Genomic DNA, 17,364 nt, shown 5'->3' with positions numbered 1-17,364 from the left:
TTATGTCCTCAGGAGCTGTGGTGTTCTCAGATGCAATTAAGATTTTCTCTAGGTGTTTTCACCATTAATCCATATTAATTTAAACTAAATAGTCCTCAAATCTATTAGATATATTATGCTAGATATTAGAATCATTTTGGGGGTGTATGACTATTTAGTATGTATGGGTAGTATGTATGACTATTTGATTATCTGCTTCCCTCTCCTCTCTCAAGACAATTCAATTGACAGTTTTTGGTGGTGGCACCTGGACACTCAGGCCACCATTTTCCAAATTGTTTGCTTGGTTGTATCCTCCGCTAGATATCTACGCTTATTGCTCTACCCCGAGGTAAGAGGTCAGTAAGGGTTTGCTAAATGAATCAATTACTGTAATGTAATTTAAAAATTTATAATTACTCATTTGAATATGTAGTATTTGCACATTATATAAGCCCCTAAAGCCCCAAAATATATACAGCAAGTCTCCCTTTACCCCTTTTCTAAGTCAACCAGTTTCTTTCTCAAGAAGAAACCACTTGTTGCTACTTTCCTATAGAGTCTTCTGGAGACATTCTATGCATATTTAAGCATATAGTACCAACCACTCTCTTGTTAATGGACTTTTATATGGTTTTCCACCAGTTGCTATTACAAAAAATGCTGCAATGAATAAATACTTTTCTTACCTAAATCTCTTAACGTGTGTATCTCTATGATCCCTAGAAATTAAATTATTAGACTTGAGGATATGAAATGTCTTTCTATTCCTGGAATTAGACCTACTTAGTTATTAAAGTTTATTGTTTTAATATACTATAGGATTCTATCTGATAATATTTAATTTAGATATTTTTGTATAACTTTTACATGGCCATTCATGTATGAGACTCATGTATCTTTTGCCCCAATTTCCTTTTTTTTTTATTAAATGAAACTTTGGTAAGGATAGATAAAATATTAATATGTTACCTCTCCCAAATAATGTATTTGTATTCAAACCAAAGCTTTCTAGAAAATGGCGTTCTAATTTAGTGTTTTCCCAATACTTCTGCTGTGCATTTGAATCACTTGCAGAATATTTAACAATTACAGATTTCAGGCCTTGCTTGAGAACAGGGGTCAGAAAATTGTGGCCTGTGGGCCAAATCCAAGCTACCACCTGTTTTTTAAATAAAAGTTTTTTTAAAGACAGATACATCTTCTCACGTATGCATAGTCTATGGCTGCTTTTGCACCACAATACAGAATTGGGTATTTGTGACAGAGTCCATGTGCCCAGGAAATCGTAAAACATTACTGTCTAGACCTTGCAGAACAAGTGTGCTCTAGACCCTTGCTCTATACCCATGGAATAAAAATTTGGTACTGAGGCCTTGGTGTATGTATGGTGAAAAAAAAAAATCCATCTAAGCAGGTCCTTATTTTCACTAAGACTTGAGAGGCAATATTTTAACACGAAGTTAAAAAACTAGGTAATTGTCATTTATTCCTATGCCAGTTTCCTTTCTGTCTCCTAGTCTACTACCTTGTCCTCACCTTGAACCTCCAACCCTGTAGTTGGGGCTATATGAATTTCTACCAGATCTCCCTGCCATTATGTTCTTCTCACTAGCTCCTAATCAAAGGAGCTATAGAATAGGGACACCCTATTATATAAACACCTGGGTGGCTCAGTGGTTGAACATCTGCCTTTGGCTCAGGTCATGATCCTGGGGTCCTGGGATTGAGTCCTACATCAGGCTCCCCCCACCACGCCCCCCACAGGGAGCCTGCTTCTCCCTCTGTCTCTGCCTCTGCCTCTGTCTGTGTGTCTCTCTTAAGAAAATGTTTATAGAATAAATAACTTGCCCATCTCTATTTTAACGTTCTTTTAGCCTATATTTTGTTGTATGTATGCTTACAGATATATAAGGTGTGAATCTCAGTCCATAAATTCATGTGTCAAAAAAATGAAACTATTTTTCTAATAAATCTCAAGTTGAAATTTTTATTCCAACAGGGTTTGGAAACTTAATTGTAGTCAGTTTAGGGATTTCATGCTTCTTTACTTTGGGTTGTGTCTGAGTTATTGAGGGGTAGGTGGGGATGTCGTGTAGTGCCAAGATATTGGAAGGTGATCTGTTGTATCTTCAATATCAATCTGCATGTGTAGGTATCTGTTGGGATGCCCATGGCTCCACCTGAGCCTACATCAGGTTCATAAACACCACCAGGATGATCCTTGCTCTTATCTTCACAGCTCCCTTCAACTGATTGTTTTTTAATGCTACTTCCATGTCACTTTTGTGCTCACAGAAATCACTCAGCTCTTCCTGCTCTATGATGAAATTTAGTAAAGTGCTGTGAGGCTGGCTGGCTAGTCCTCTTCTGCCTAGACATATTCAAGAGCCATTTGTCCCTCATGTATCTTCTTGTTACCCAAAGGCTTTATCTGAAAATAGGGCCTAAATTCCTTATCTCTTAGAAACAAAAAGCCATTAGAAACAAAAAGCCTCTGTGGCTTTTTATTTCTGGCCCCCCTCTCTTGGAACACTTGACATCTATATTCTCCATCTATATTCTCTTCCTCTCTACCTTTCCTTAATTCTCTTATCCTAGGAAAACTTTTCCTAGGTCTGGTGGGTATGGTTGGGGTAATTTTTAAAAATAAATTTATTTTTTATTGGTGTTCAATTTGTCAACATACAGAATAACACCCAGTGCTCATCCCGTCAAGTGCCCACCTCAGTGCCCGCCACCCGGTCACCCCCATCCCCTGCCCACCTCCCCTTCCACCACCCCTAGTTCGTTTCCCAGAGTTAGGGGTCTTTCATGTTCTGTCTCCCTTTCTGATATTTCCCACTTATTTTTTCTCCTTTCCCCTTTATTCCCTTTCACTATTTTTTATATTCCCCAAATGAATGAGACCGTATAATTTTTGTCCTTCTCTGAATGACTTATTTCACTCAGCATCATACCCTCCAGTTCCATCCACGTCGAAGCAAATGGTGGGTATTTGCCGTTTCTAATGGCTGAGGTTGGGTAATTTTACTTTTTACTTTCTCACCAGTTTTATTTGTCTACGTTGGGAGCCCTTTGCTAGGCTTTTGAAACTCAAATGCCAAGATGAGATGCCTTTTGCTTCCCTACTGCTTTATGCCATTTCTGCAGTCTGCTGTCTGCCAAAGCAAATGAGCAGAGAACTATTTAGCTGTTCAATGAGGGGAAGGGCAAGAAAAAAGGAACTCTCAGGAAGAAATGGTTGATATTTTAAAAATATCCTGCCAAAAAGGTACATTACTATCACTTAATGGCCATGAATTAGCATTGTTTTTTCCTTCCTAGTATGCTCCTTTGTCTCTCCCAGTTAAGTCCCTAAAGAACCTAAAGAACTCTCTTTCAAGAGTTATTTATTAAGCACCTATTCCAGGCTTAGCCATGCTTCCTTGAAGTGACTCAGGCAGTGAATAAATGTGAAATCCCATTTATTTGCTTTTGTGGCTTCTTCAGATACTTATTTTTCTTGGAATGGTCAATGATCATAAAAGGTTGAGTCCCCGGTGGGTGGAAATGTAAATCTGGGCAAGCAGTAGAAGACAAATCAACTATCCAAAAATAAATAGAAACACTAGGAAAATTCATAGCTATTCCTTTAGGTCCCCAGGTTAAGTATTCCATAGAGACAGTAGGTGAAGTTTATATCTCACTTTTAGAATTTAATATGCTGTACTTCATATTGTATTAGTCTATTATGTTTATATGCAAAATGTAGTGAGTTAGGAACTGGATAGAAAAGTCTTGCCTCTAGAATTCGTGTTTGTTTTTTTTCTCCTTCCTGAGCCAGAGCTTTTTGCATTGGTTTGATGTACTGTAGTTACTTGGGGTTTAATCTTGTATAATAATTAACTTCAATTGATCCACTGCAGTGTGTTAGCAAAGTGCCCGAGCCTATTAAATCCGACTAAGAATCCTCCATTGCTTTCCTAATTTCCAGCATCATTATGCTGCCGGGAAAGCTGATTAATGTAAAGGCATTCCAAATTGGGTCTTTTGCCTGGTGAAATTTTGGAGAAGGTGCATACTATTCCATTTTGCAATATTGCATCTGATAAATACCAACATAGAGGATTTCCATTCTTAGGAGAGTCTTGGATCTATGAGTGAGGTTTCTTATTCTTTTTTATAACAGAACTCTTAAAGAGGGAAGCCAGAATCATCAGAGCTTCACTTAATGGAGGCACATATGGTTGATTTAAAAACAAGTAGAAAATGGAACATTACTGAAAGTGTGCCATGCTCAATAGGCCTCTGGAAAAGAAAACAAAGACGACCAATGAGAGAGAGGACAAGAGGAAGAAATTATATATATATATAAAAGGGTTAAAAGTTCAATGTAAATGAAGCTGTTACATCGAATATTTACAGTGGATATTTTTAACCTTTGAGGAAATTTTAAATAAAACATCCAAATTGTTCTGGGTAGGGGGATTTCTGGTGAAATGCTTCATTTAGAAAGACTCAGCTGTATGTCAGGGGGCAAAGAAGACTGAGACTTGGTCCTTATCTTTGAGGACTTCACACTTTAGTCTGTCTCGATTGCCTTGCTGAGATACAATCCTATTTTGTTTTTCCTCATGCTCTTGGAAATTTTTTAGTCTGAGTCCATTTCCCTGCCTTAGCAAGTAGAATCTAGTGAACATCTTTACTTTTGTGGATTCACAGGCTCATCGTCTCAAGAATCAGTGATCAGTCTCCAAGAATGGATGGAACAGATGTTGGATGGAGCAGATGTTGTGCATGAGGCTGAGTATCCACCAAGACCAAGACACCCCCTGCAAGGTAATTAAAAATTAAATTAGCTTATTTTTTTTTGTTTTGCCTCATTATTTTAAAAGTTGTATGCAAAAGAATTCTACTTAATTAAGGGTTTTGGTTGTTTGGTTTCAAATAGAATTTTTCACTGTAAATGATTATATTACTCTCAATTTTATCATTGGAAGGAGATAGAGATTATCGTGATGATTTAATTAAAGTTATCAAGAATGTTAGAGTTGGTGAAAGTTAATGAAACTGGGATTCATCAGAAAGGTATCATTTTCTAATCCATGGATTGCAATCCCATTAATGTTTTCTCTGATTCCCTATAATGGTACAGTCACAATCCAGAGACAGGCCACTGAGGACCACAGATGTAGGAGGAAGCTCTCTGGTTGAGGTAGGATTTGTGTTAGGCATAAAAGGGAGGTAGATGTCCCATTGTAGAGGGACAGAAGAAGGGTATTTCCAGGTAATGGAACAGCATGAGCAAAACTGTTGAGGTGGTTGCAAGCATGAGGTACAAAGAGGGTAATCATGAGACTTGTTTGACCCAAAGGCAGGCTTCAAATGGGCAAGTAAGTCTTGGCTGAGAGTAGGGTGAAGATGAAAGTATTTGATGAAAATCTTGAAAACTAAACTTGAGGAGTCTGAACGTAAACCAATTAGGGTAGAAAAGTAGGTATTATAGACATTGAAGAAAAAAAACTGATTAAGAACTGAAATATTATGGAGGAATCTGTAACAGTTATTAGTTGGACATTATAAAAACTAACAACAGTTTTAGACTTTTGTCCCTTCATCTGTTGCCACATATAGATTAAACTGATTCTTTCAGAACACAATTAATTAAATGAGTTTGATGAAAGGCAGGGAAGCCAGACAATGCTACATCATAGACAAGCTAGAAACATTCTTTTAAAGCTTTTGGAGAACTTGGAGCCTGCCAAAAATAATTTGGGAGAATGTCCTCATAATACAATTTATACAAATTATTTCATGGTAGAGTAGCAGTACAGGTCCCCCTGCCCCTCACAATCCCAAAGTAGAGTATTCCCACAAAGCCTTTTGTAAGCTGAAATGGTATGATGCAAAGAAGCAATTACCATTAATTTATATGGAACAAATTTGACAATACTCACACCCCAAAACTCACCTCTCTTAGGCTTTTCTGATACCTTAAGACACATCTTGCTAATAGATGCACAAAATAAATCTAGATAAAGCACAGATGCTCACAGACACAGCTAAAAGCTCTGGTGGCTTGATGTGGAGATGCTGAGTATTGCTCCATTGTTCCCGGGAAGGAGTTGGGCGGGGCTGCTCTCCCAGCTCGGGGTGCCTCTACAAGAACTAGCTGCAAAGAAATGCTAAACGCTATTTTTGCTTTTCACTTTTTTTCATGGAAGTGACAATCCTCTTTGGATTGCTTTCAGTTGGTGAAACAGGTACTAATGTAAGTCTTTGGTAAATGCGGAGTGGCCTAACATGAACTCTTAAAAAGTGGGGAATGCCCGTATTAGGTAATCTGTGGACGGAATAGGATTTGCAGTTCAAGATTGGGTCCTGGTTTTACCACTAATTGTGATACTGTCAATAATGATGTTACTCTTAATTTTATCATTAGGAGATAAAGAGAGATTGTCTTTTTCTTCAGTTGTGCTCTGTGACATTAGGGAAGTCATTTAACTTCTCTGAGCTTATTTTTTCTTTATCTCTAAAATAAGAATAATGGTACTTATTGTTGTGTTGGTAAGAAAGAAATGAAACAGTGTGTCTTATGAACCTGAATAATGAAGCTCTCCAAAATATGTTGTAATTTTATGGATTTGGACATGAAGCAAGTCCAAATGGCCAGTGTCTCAGTAGAAGGTTGTCAGTGGAGAGATAGCAGTCAGCTAAGATTTGGAAGCATCATGAAGCCTAGTGGGCACTGAACCCACTGGACCTGGCACCAGAAAACAGTGGCCAGCAGGCTAAGTCAAATATTCCAGGAGAAGGTGGCGAAATCCTGTATAGTCTCAGTAGCTACCCATGGTGATGGTTGCACAACTATAATACACTATAAACCATTGCTTTGCACCCTTTAAAAGGTTAAATATTATGTTACCTGAATTGTATCTCAATTTAAAAAATAAACGGGGGATCCCTGGGTGGCTCAGTGGTTAAGCGCCTTCCTTTGGCCCAGGGCATGATCCTGGAGTCCTGGGATCGAATCCCACATAGGGCTTCTTGCATGGAGCCTGCTTCTCTCTCTCTCTCTCTGCTTCTCCCTATCTCTGTGTCTCTCATGAATAAGTAAAATCTTAAAAAAAAAAAAAAAAAAAAAAAAGCTACTCAACCTCCAAGAACTTATTCTCTCAATTTGAACGGACTATCAGGGATTCAATGAGCAACACTTGTTCCTGTTTAGAAGTGTGTCTCGCTCAACGTTAAATATTATATGAATACTTTAAAAAGTAAAAAATTAAAAAAATTAAAAAAAATTAAAAAATAAAAAATAAACAATACAAGATCAATATGAAGCTTAACCAAGACCAGGTGTCACCAAAATAGAATGAACTCATGAGACCCAAGGATAAATGTAAAATAATAAAATCTAATATCCATTATTCAGTGTTTATAGTGATTATACTATTTATAATAATTATTATGTAAGTATTTACCTTTGTAACTGTAAATATTTTTAAACATTTGATGGCTCAAAAGTATATCATATTTTTTCTAAATTTATCTGGCTCTGGCACTCTTTTAATATTTGCATTAATAGTCAATCTGTTTCCCAATTCATTTAACCACCTGGTTTTCACTAATTATTAAAAGACTTTATTATTGCAATAATATGTATATACTTACACTTCAACTGGTTAATGAGAATTTCAATATATAAAGCACAAAAGAATATTTTTGCTCCTGGGTTCTATGAGAATGCTCACTTATTTTACAAATGAATATTCAGATATTGACAATAAGTCTAAATGGGGTGCTTTGTTTCTATTACTGATATTGATATGAAAATTAGATGTGATGGTTAACGTCATGGACTAATGGATAATAATCTCATGCAAATTCAAGAATGCTAAATATACTGTTAAAGTATGTAGTTGGCCATTTGGCCTTGTGAAGGCTAGGGTTGAAGCTCAAGCCAAATACAATTTGCCTGAATATGGAGACGGATACATGTTATATGCTACAATGTGAAGCTGGATTTTGTTGTAGTTCTGGTATGTAGGTTCTCGAGGCCTATCCCAAGGTTATTAAATGCTAGCTTTTAGGTGGTAGGCTTATTTCATACCTTTGCCCTTTGTATGGTAGGAACGCCTCATCTGTTTATAGAAATAGTTCTCGGGAGAAGTGGGGTAGGTCTCCTCCTTGCTTTGTTTTCTCCTTTTTCCTTTAGACAACCCGGGTCCTTTACAGGTCATCAGGTCATGCCAATCCTTTTTTTTTTTTTTTTGGTCATGCCAATCCTAATCTATCACCCACTATCTGTCTTTATCTTCTAAACCAGTCACTTCCTTTCATTCAATAAACACTTCAGGATACAAAAATACTGATTTGAAGGGATATATGCACCCCAAAGTTTATAGCAGCATTATCAACAATAGCTAAATTATGGAAAGAGCCCAAACGTCTATTGACTAATGAATGGATAAAGAAGATGTGGTTTGTTTGTTTATTTATTTATTTATATACCATGGAATATTACTCGGCCATCAAAAAGAATGAAATCTTGTCCTTTGCAATAATGTGAATGGAGCTAGAGAGTATTAATGCTAAGTGAAATAAGTCAGTCAAAGACAAATACCATATGATTTCACTTGTATATAGAGTTTAAGAAACAAATGAACAAAGGAAAAAAAAAGAGAGACAAACCAAGAAATTGACTCTCAACTATAGAGAACAAACTGATGGTTACCAGAGGGGAGGTGAGGGGGATGGATGGGTTAAATAGGTGATGGGGATGAAGAAGGGGATTAAGAAGGGCACTTGCGGGCAGCCCAGGTGGCTCAGTGGTTTAGCGCCGCCTTCAGCCTAGGGCCTGATCCTGGAGACCCAGGATTGAGTCCCACGTCAGGTTCCCTGCATGGAGCCTGCTTCTTCCTCTGCCTGTGCCTCTGCCTCTCTGTGTCTCTCCTAAATAAATAAACTCTTAAAAATAAAAGGGGCACTTGTGATGAGCACTGGGTTTGTGTGAAAGTGATGAATAACTAAATTCTATACCTGAAACGAATATTACACAATATGCTAACTGGAATTTAAATAAAAACTTGAAAAAAACCCACCTCAATATTTGACCCACTTTCTTCCTCTCTCTCCCTGAGGTTGCTTATATTCTTGATGGCTTCAACATTCACATGGAAGACCCATCCGGTCCTCTGGCTCTTCAGTTCCTTCACTTCCTTTCCGATGGTCTTTTTCTTTATTCTGCCTGGCCCACCAAGTCTCAGGTTCAAACCCTTGGACTGTCCTAACCAAAAACTGAACCACCTCCAAGATTTTTATTTTAATTATCGTAGAGTCCTTTCCTTGTATACCTTTTCAACTCTTGCCCGTCACTCCTTCAGCTGTTCTTTCCTTGCAAAATCCAGACCCTGTTAATGCTCTGCTCTCTGCCTATTTCAGGCCTGCCCACAAGCAGCCAGACTACTGCGAAAAATACACAATCGTTCTGTGCTCATCAGAATAATGGCCCCCCAAAGATATTCATGTCCTAATCCCAGTAACCTGTGAGCATTATTTTATATGGCAAAAGGGCTTTGCAGATGCGATTGAGACCTTAAAATGCGGGATCCCGGGGTGGCTCAGCGGTTTAGCGCCTGCCTTGGGCCAATGGCGTGATCCTGGAGTCCTGGAATCGAGTCCCGCATCAGGCTCCCTGCACGGAGCCTGCTTCTCTCTCTGTGTCTGTGTCTCCTGTGAATAAATAAAATCTTAAAAAAAAAGACCTTGAGATGGGGGAGGGTAACTTGGATTATCCAGGTGGGGCCAATCTAAATCCACGAGCCCTTAAAAGTGGAGAAGGGTTCTCAGCTGTGGTTAGAGAGAGAAGTAGCATAAGGACTCCTGCTGTTGCTGTTTTTTTTTTTTTTTAAGATTTTATTTATCTATTTGAGAAAGAGCACACACATGTGAGAGGGAGAGAGAGAGAAAGCACACCGGCGGGGAGTAGGGTAGGGCCAGAGGTAGAGGGAGAATCAGGCGCCCTGCTGGATTTCAAGACAGAGTAAGGGGGCCGTGAATGTGGGTGGCCCATGGCATGCTGGAAAGGTAATGGGTTCTTTCCTAGAGCGTCGAGAAGGGAATCTTCAGATATCTCGACTTGATCCCAGTGGGACTCATGATGGACTTCTGACTTACAGAGCTGTGAGATAAATCTGTGTTGTTTTAAACCATCAACTTTGTGGCCATTTGTCATGGCATCAATAGGAAACCAGTCTATGTGCTACCTGGTCTCCCTTTAAATTCATGTCCTCAAATTTCAAACTTAACTGATGGGGAATTCTGTTACACTGTCTTTGCCTATTTGCCTTTCTGCTCTTTGAAACAGTCACTTCATTTTCCTCTCTGCTGAAACTTCTGAAACATTCCACCTCCCTCAAAAGCAACCTTATCATATGGGAGTTTCCTCACCTTTCTACTATTAAATCTATCTAACCTACTTTATTTCCATCAAAGGCAATCTCTCCGCTTGTATTCTGGATCCCATCTGCTCTTGACTTCTCAAGGACTTTTCACCTGCCATTGTCTCCTCTCTGTTCTGCATCATCAATTCAGGCACAGTTAATAGACCTCTTGTAATCATCCGACACAATTGACCACTACCTTATTCTTGAACCACTTCTTTTTTTGGTTTCTAGGACACCATATTTCCTTCATAACTAGTGGCTGTTCATTCTTAATCTGCTTTGCTGGCTCCTTTCCTCTGCCCTATTTCTAAATGTAGAAATGCCCCAGGACTCAGTGCTGGCCCACCTTTTCTTCTCTATCTGTACTTTCTCTCCAAATGATTTTATTTAGTCCCCTGATTTTCAGTACTGCCTAAATGCTGATGACCCCAAATTTACATCTCCAACCCTGATTTCTCCTCAAACCTCAAGATATATGACTATTAACTTGAGATCTCCATTTTCATATCTAATAGTCATCTCAAACTTCATATATTCAATAGTTATTTATCAAGAAAGGGGTGGATTTGCTTTAAGTAATCCATAATTTCTCACTCAATGAAACATATTTGTAAGATTCTTGGCTTGGGTAAGTGCTCTAGTCTGTAATAAAGAACCAATTTCATCAAGAATCCTTGATTTTTCCTGGCCTCATTAATATTGTGGGTTAAAGTTACTTTGGTTGCAGGGAATAGAGACCAACTTGGGCTAATTCAAATAAAGGGAGGGTGATTTGATAAAGGAAAGTGGCATTCAAATACAAATAAAGAAAATGAAATAAGCTAGACTTAATTGGAACTGGTAACTAACCTAAGATACCATCCAGAAAAGAGATTCTTTCATTATCTCTTTGCTTCTCTCTGTGAATCTGCTCTGTTTTCTCCTCTCTTCTGGCATCTTTTGCTTACTCATTTTACACATGGTTCCTAATGACTGTCGCACCAAACAAATCAACCTAATGGCCATAGGTTCCTTCCTATCAAGAAACAAAGGTAGTGATGTACTGGTAAGTATTTAATAACTGGATCTTGGAGTAGAGGAGAGGGAAATGGCCTGATCTGTCACATTTTCCAATTTCTGTGGCTCGAATATTTCTACCATGGCTGATTTTAAACTACCAACGTGACATCAATGAGCTTTATAAATTCTAAAAATTTAACGTTTGTCCTTCACAAATAGGTATGGATTGGCTCTAGTACACTACTTAAAGAACTCAAGCTTCATGGCTCCTCACTTGCATGAGTCCCTTCCCAGACCTTGTGCCTATTATCAAATTTTGTGTTCTTTTACTCCAAATTCTTCTGCCCTACCCCAATGGTATAAGGTCTATGCTGCACAAAACCTGGATTTGCCTTGTTAATGACCTTTCAGTTCAGTTCCTCTAGCTAACTTGCAATTACCCTGTGATTTTTTTTGCGGCTTTTTGTTTAAATTACCAAGAAAGAAAATTATTGACTTAGCTCACCTCTTTCAGGGCTGATCTCTTTATGCCATGCCATGCCATAGGTCAGTTATGAGTCGGTGGCTGAACTTCCCTGGTTTAGGTGCCTGTCTATAGTCTAAAAGAACTATAGCTAGGAAAGTGGAATCATGTGTTTCACTGTCAAACTTAACAAGGTCTGTGTGTGGGCCAATTCCCTGTAGAAGAATCTGTCAGTGGAACATGTTTTACCTAGAGATGTCAAACTTTAAGTGTCCTAGCCATCAATACAAATAAGACTTCTAGCACACAATAGAGCACAGCCTGTCTTTGATATAATAGTTGAAAGTCAAAATATCAGTCTGTCTTCTAAGTAAAACCATGAAGACTATCTTCTGATCTAGAGACTCAGTACTTTTTGATCAAGACTATTCTAAGAGTTATTGAAATAAATAAGATGAAGATGATATAAGATTTGTGGTTTTGACCAAAAGTAACAAATGGCCACATGGGAATTCCAAATGGAGATGGGAGACTATAGACATGTTAGCATTTATATAAACTAGTCTCATTGTATTTGTATGACCCAACACATAGGATGGTTCAGCAGAAATGAAGGCAGATGGTAAGTAATTAGCCTTGAGGATTCTATTATGTCATTGCAACTGTGACAGGTTCCTCTCTGTAAGCCCTTTTTACAAGAACATTCCCTCTTACAATTGTCAATAATTTATAATAGGATAGTTCCTGAGTTGCCCCAAACCTTCTGAAAAAGGCTAAGGGAGGGGCTCAGGAACCTGTCTTTTTAGGACAGCTCTGGAAGCTCTATTTTATTAAACAGTCCTGAGGTACACTGAAGTTTGAGAACCCTGTGGCAGACAATGTGGTACCACTGGATCTCCAGTGTTAGAATAACTCCTGACATCGAGCAAGCACTGAAGATGGTTGAACGAATGAATATATCCCTTGCGGTCTTGGAATTAGTCACCTACATCTTCTTTAGAAATCACAAGGAAAAGGACATGAAGATACTTACTATATGCTTTTTAACTGTTGGAAACACTAGCCTGCTTTGGATGTTATCCAGGACATATGTATAGAAAACAATCATTGTTATTTACCTCCTTCATCCACCTAATCCTCCAAATCTATGCCTTATTCAGCCCATTTAGCTCTGTAGGCTGCCTTGCTCAAGGGATTCACTCTAATTGTTCACACCATCAGGGTGGCACTTTGCAACTTGTCATTGTCACCGGGGGTGAGAATCAAAGTATTTAACAACTGATATAGTGCAGGCACCAACCAATCAGTACAGATTCTGACTATGAACAACTGAGAGGGCCATATCAATCCATAATGGCTGAAGATCAGCTTTAATCATTTGCCTTGTGTAGAAGATTGTGCTCCTTAGCATTGGGCTTTATGGGTTCTGACCAAAAATGATCTATGAAAGGGTGAAGCTTCCTGGGTCTTGGGTCATAGCTCAGGTTATACTGTGTAATAGGTGAGAATAATGGCCCTTTAAAGATATCCATATCTAATCCCTGAAACCTGTGAATGTTGGCTTAGATGGCAAAGAGGACTTCACAGATGTGATTAAGTTAAGCATCTTGAGTTGGGGAGATTAATTTGGAATATGTGGGTGGGCCCAATATGATCACAGGGGTCCTTATAAGAGAAAGGATAGTCTAAGTCAAACAAGAGATATGATGAGGGGAGAGGGGGGGATGTGGGGAAAGGTGCAATGTTGCTGAAAGATGGAAGGAAGGGGCTATGAGTCAAGGATTGAAATCTGTCTCTAGAAGCCAGAAAAGCTGAGGAAATAGCTACAGATTCTCCTCTAGAGCCTCTGGAGGGAGTACAGCTTTGTTGACATCTAGATTTTAGAAATTCTGATCTCCACAACTATCAGATAATACATATTTGTTGTTTTAAGCTACTAAATTTGTGGTGACTTATTACAGCAGCAATAGAACACCTGTTGTAGGTATGATTTTCATAGTCAAATTCAATTATGTAAAGTTGTGATCATCCTTTGCCAATACTGTTTGTAGCCCATATCCTGTTCAGTCTCAGAAATCTTAATGTTGACAATTAAAGAAAGATACTCCTGGACAAATGTGTGATTAAGCATTTTTTTTCAAGTAAAAACCCAGTAAAAATCAAGGTTTTGTTCTTTCCCCTCTTTATTCTATGAGGTAGCACCTAACTACCAAAGTGGAACGCAGGGTATTTTGTCTATGATTATTCCCTGCTTTCTCTTGGTATCTGAGGAGGGGAATTTAGCTCCTCTTATATTTGAGTTATTGGTCTTTATCCCTATTGCAGCGTTTCCTAATGTCCACAGTCCAACCAGATGAACATTGCACTGTTAAAATGGAATTCATTGTCAGTGTTTCCTTATTAAAATTACAAGGTCCCTATACATCTCTCAGTCATCTGTACCCTTCTTGAGGACACAGATAAGGTTTGACACATCTTCCCATAACCCTCTGGGGTCTTAAGAGGTTTGGAAGACTTTCTGGTCCTTTCTATCTAGACATATCTGGCCACCATTTTTGCAAAATTTGCTGCTTTCCTGAGTTTCATCAGGGAAGTTAAGCACAGGTCTCTGCTCTCAGTTGTCCCCCAATATCTCCAGGGTTTCCATCACCCCTCTTCCCAGAAATGACTTTCAACTCTCCTGCCTTCCTCAGCCAGTTGAACTTGATTTCATTTTGGATGCGGAAAATTGGCTCTTCTTTCACCATAAATTCTTCCCAGTTCCCTTGTTTATGAGATAACCTTTTTGCTAAGTCTTCAAACTTTTGAAACTCAAAATCTTTTACTCTTTCAAAAACCTTGGGTTTTGTAATCCACTGCTTTATCTATTAAGACAGTGGTTCTGCCAAAGGTTTCAGAGATCTAATTCTAAAGTAAACTCCAAGAATGTGACTCTTTGTTTTATGCATTGGGATCTTGCCTGAGGTAATAAGTCTCAGGCTCAAGGTCTAATTTTAATGGGAAATGTTGAGGGGTAATGAGGGGTAAAAAGAGAATAAAAACCCATCCGTTAATACTTGAAGATATTATGCCTCTACATTTTTCTCCCTAGTAAATCATTGCATTTGGATTCCTCAACACAGGTCTCCCCTCCCTGCTGCTCCCCCACAAGTTATGCAAGGCCATTGCAAGACTTATCTGACCTCTGTGGAGGCTGTGCCTTCAGTTATGGCAGAATTCAGAGGGGAACTAAGCCCCTGACCAGAATCTGTACATCCAAAGTAACAGCTTCCAGGATTCACCAGGGTAGTTATTAGGATAGGCTCCAAAAATAAAGGTGACAAATTTTTAACTGCTGAGTCGACAAAAAGGGCCACTTGTTTCAGTATAATTGAAAAAATAAGTTAGGAAGACTACAAGAGGGCAGCCCCGGTGGCCCAACCGTTTAGCGCCGCCTGCAGCCCAGGGCGTGAATCTGGAGACCCTGGATCGAGTCCCACGTCAGGCTCTCTGTATGATGCCTGCTTCTCCCTCTGCCTGTGTCTCTGCCTCTCTCTCTCTCCCTCTCTGTCTCTATGAATAAATAAATAAAATCTTAAAAAAAGGAAGACTACAAGATCAATGTGAATATTTTCTCCTGCCTTTTCTTTTTTTTTTTTTTAAATTTTTTTTTAATTTTTTTATTTATTTATGATAGTCACAGAGAGAGAGAGAGAGAGAGAGGCAGAGACATAGGCAGAGGGAGAAGCAGGCTCCATGCACCGGGAGCCTGATGTGGGATTTGATCCCGGGTCTCCAGGATCGCGCCCTGAGCCAAAGGCAAGTGCCAAACCACTGCGCCACCCAGGGATCCCTCTCCTGCCTTTTCATACTCACCCCATGTCCATCACATGTGCAACATGTGTGTACACATATGAAAAAAGACTTTTCAAGCAGGGAGTGATAAGAGAAAGTTTTGGAGAGGTAGAGAGCTAGACATGTTTTTGGAAGTTCTTGTATTCTATTCCCTCCATCCTATTGGGCCAAATATGAAGGGTGGTAAAACATGATGAAAATCCAACTTAAAGGTTGAAGAAATCGAAGGAGGAAGTATTTGAGCTTTACATCCCAGGTGAGGACCAGTGAACTGGGAAGCCTAGTTGAGCAATCCACTTCCTTCAATCATATGCAGCACCCTTATGGTAGGGGCGAACTGTGTGACAGGCCTAGGCAAGAAAAGGTCAAAGATAAGTCTCCACTATTACTACCTGCCACCCTCCATCCCCTAAGTTCTCTAACCCCTCCAGGAATGTGGGAGACCATATGAAAATGTCCTGTGGTTCCCTGAATTAAGTGGGGAGGTTATATGAGGAAAAGAGAACCAATGTGTTTCTAAGGTGCTTTTATCCAGGATAAGAAGATTCTGTGTATGATTTGAATAGTCTTGGCCACGAATTGGGATATATAATAACTTTCACTGGCTTATCAGAACAAGAGAGCTAAGTAGAAGCTAAACAACTATAAAATAAGCAATTTCTGGGGTACCCGGATGGCTCGTTGGTTATGCATCTGACTTTTGATTTCAGCTCAGGTCATGATCTCAGGGCATGAGACTGAGTCCTGCATTGGCTGTTTAGGATTCTTTCCCTTCTTCTGCCCCTTGCCACCACTGCTCAAGTGTGTGTGCACACCCTCTCTAAAATAAACAAACAAGCAATATCCATTTGTGGCAGCTTGATGCAGTAGTTCTAACTTTTATTTTTTTTAAGCTCTCTTTTATTTATTTGAGAGTGAGTGTGAGTGAGTTCATGTAAGTATGAGAGAAGGAGCAGAGGGAGAGGGTGAGAGAGTCCCAAGCAGACTCCTGGTTCAGCATGGAGCCTAATGTGAGGTTCAATCACATGATCCTGAGATCATAACCCGAGCTGAAATCAAGAGTTAGATGCTCAACCGACTGCACCACCCAGGCACCCCTAATTTTAATTTATTCATGCCTTTCTGTTTCTATACTTTTTCATAGCATCCCTCACATTGACTGTAAGCTTGGCCATGTTGCTTGATTTGGCTGACGAGACAACAAAATATGATAGCTAGTAGAAACTTAAAGGAGGGCTTACATATTAGAGTTTGCCTTATCTTGCTTCTGTTGGGATTCCAGATCTCTCTGTGATCAGCCTATTGGATTATGAAAGACATGTGGTCCAGTTATTCTCTCATCCCAGCTGACAGCCAGCCAATCTCCAGACATGTGAATGAGGTCCTTGACTGCCAGCTGACTGTAGATGCATAAATGAGTCCAGCTGAGTCCAGCCCAAATTGCTTACCCACAGAGTTGTGAGCTAAATAAATGGTTGTTATTTTTAATCTACTAAGTTTTGAGGTAGCTTGTTAAACAGCAAACATCAACTGATAGAGAATTCAAGGGAGCATCATGCAAAATGTGTGCCTAGGAACAGATGGGATGAGTTACATCTGCAGCAGTAAGCAAGCAAGGCCAATGCAGTGGCATTCCCTTTAGTTCCCTCCTCCTTTCCAAAC

This window comes from Vulpes lagopus, chromosome X (genome assembly GCF_018345385.1).
Source record: "Vulpes lagopus strain Blue_001 chromosome X, ASM1834538v1, whole genome shotgun sequence".
In the NCBI taxonomy this organism is placed as follows: Eukaryota; Metazoa; Chordata; class Mammalia; order Carnivora; family Canidae; genus Vulpes; species Vulpes lagopus.
Note: the sequence above shows the minus strand (reverse complement) of the source record.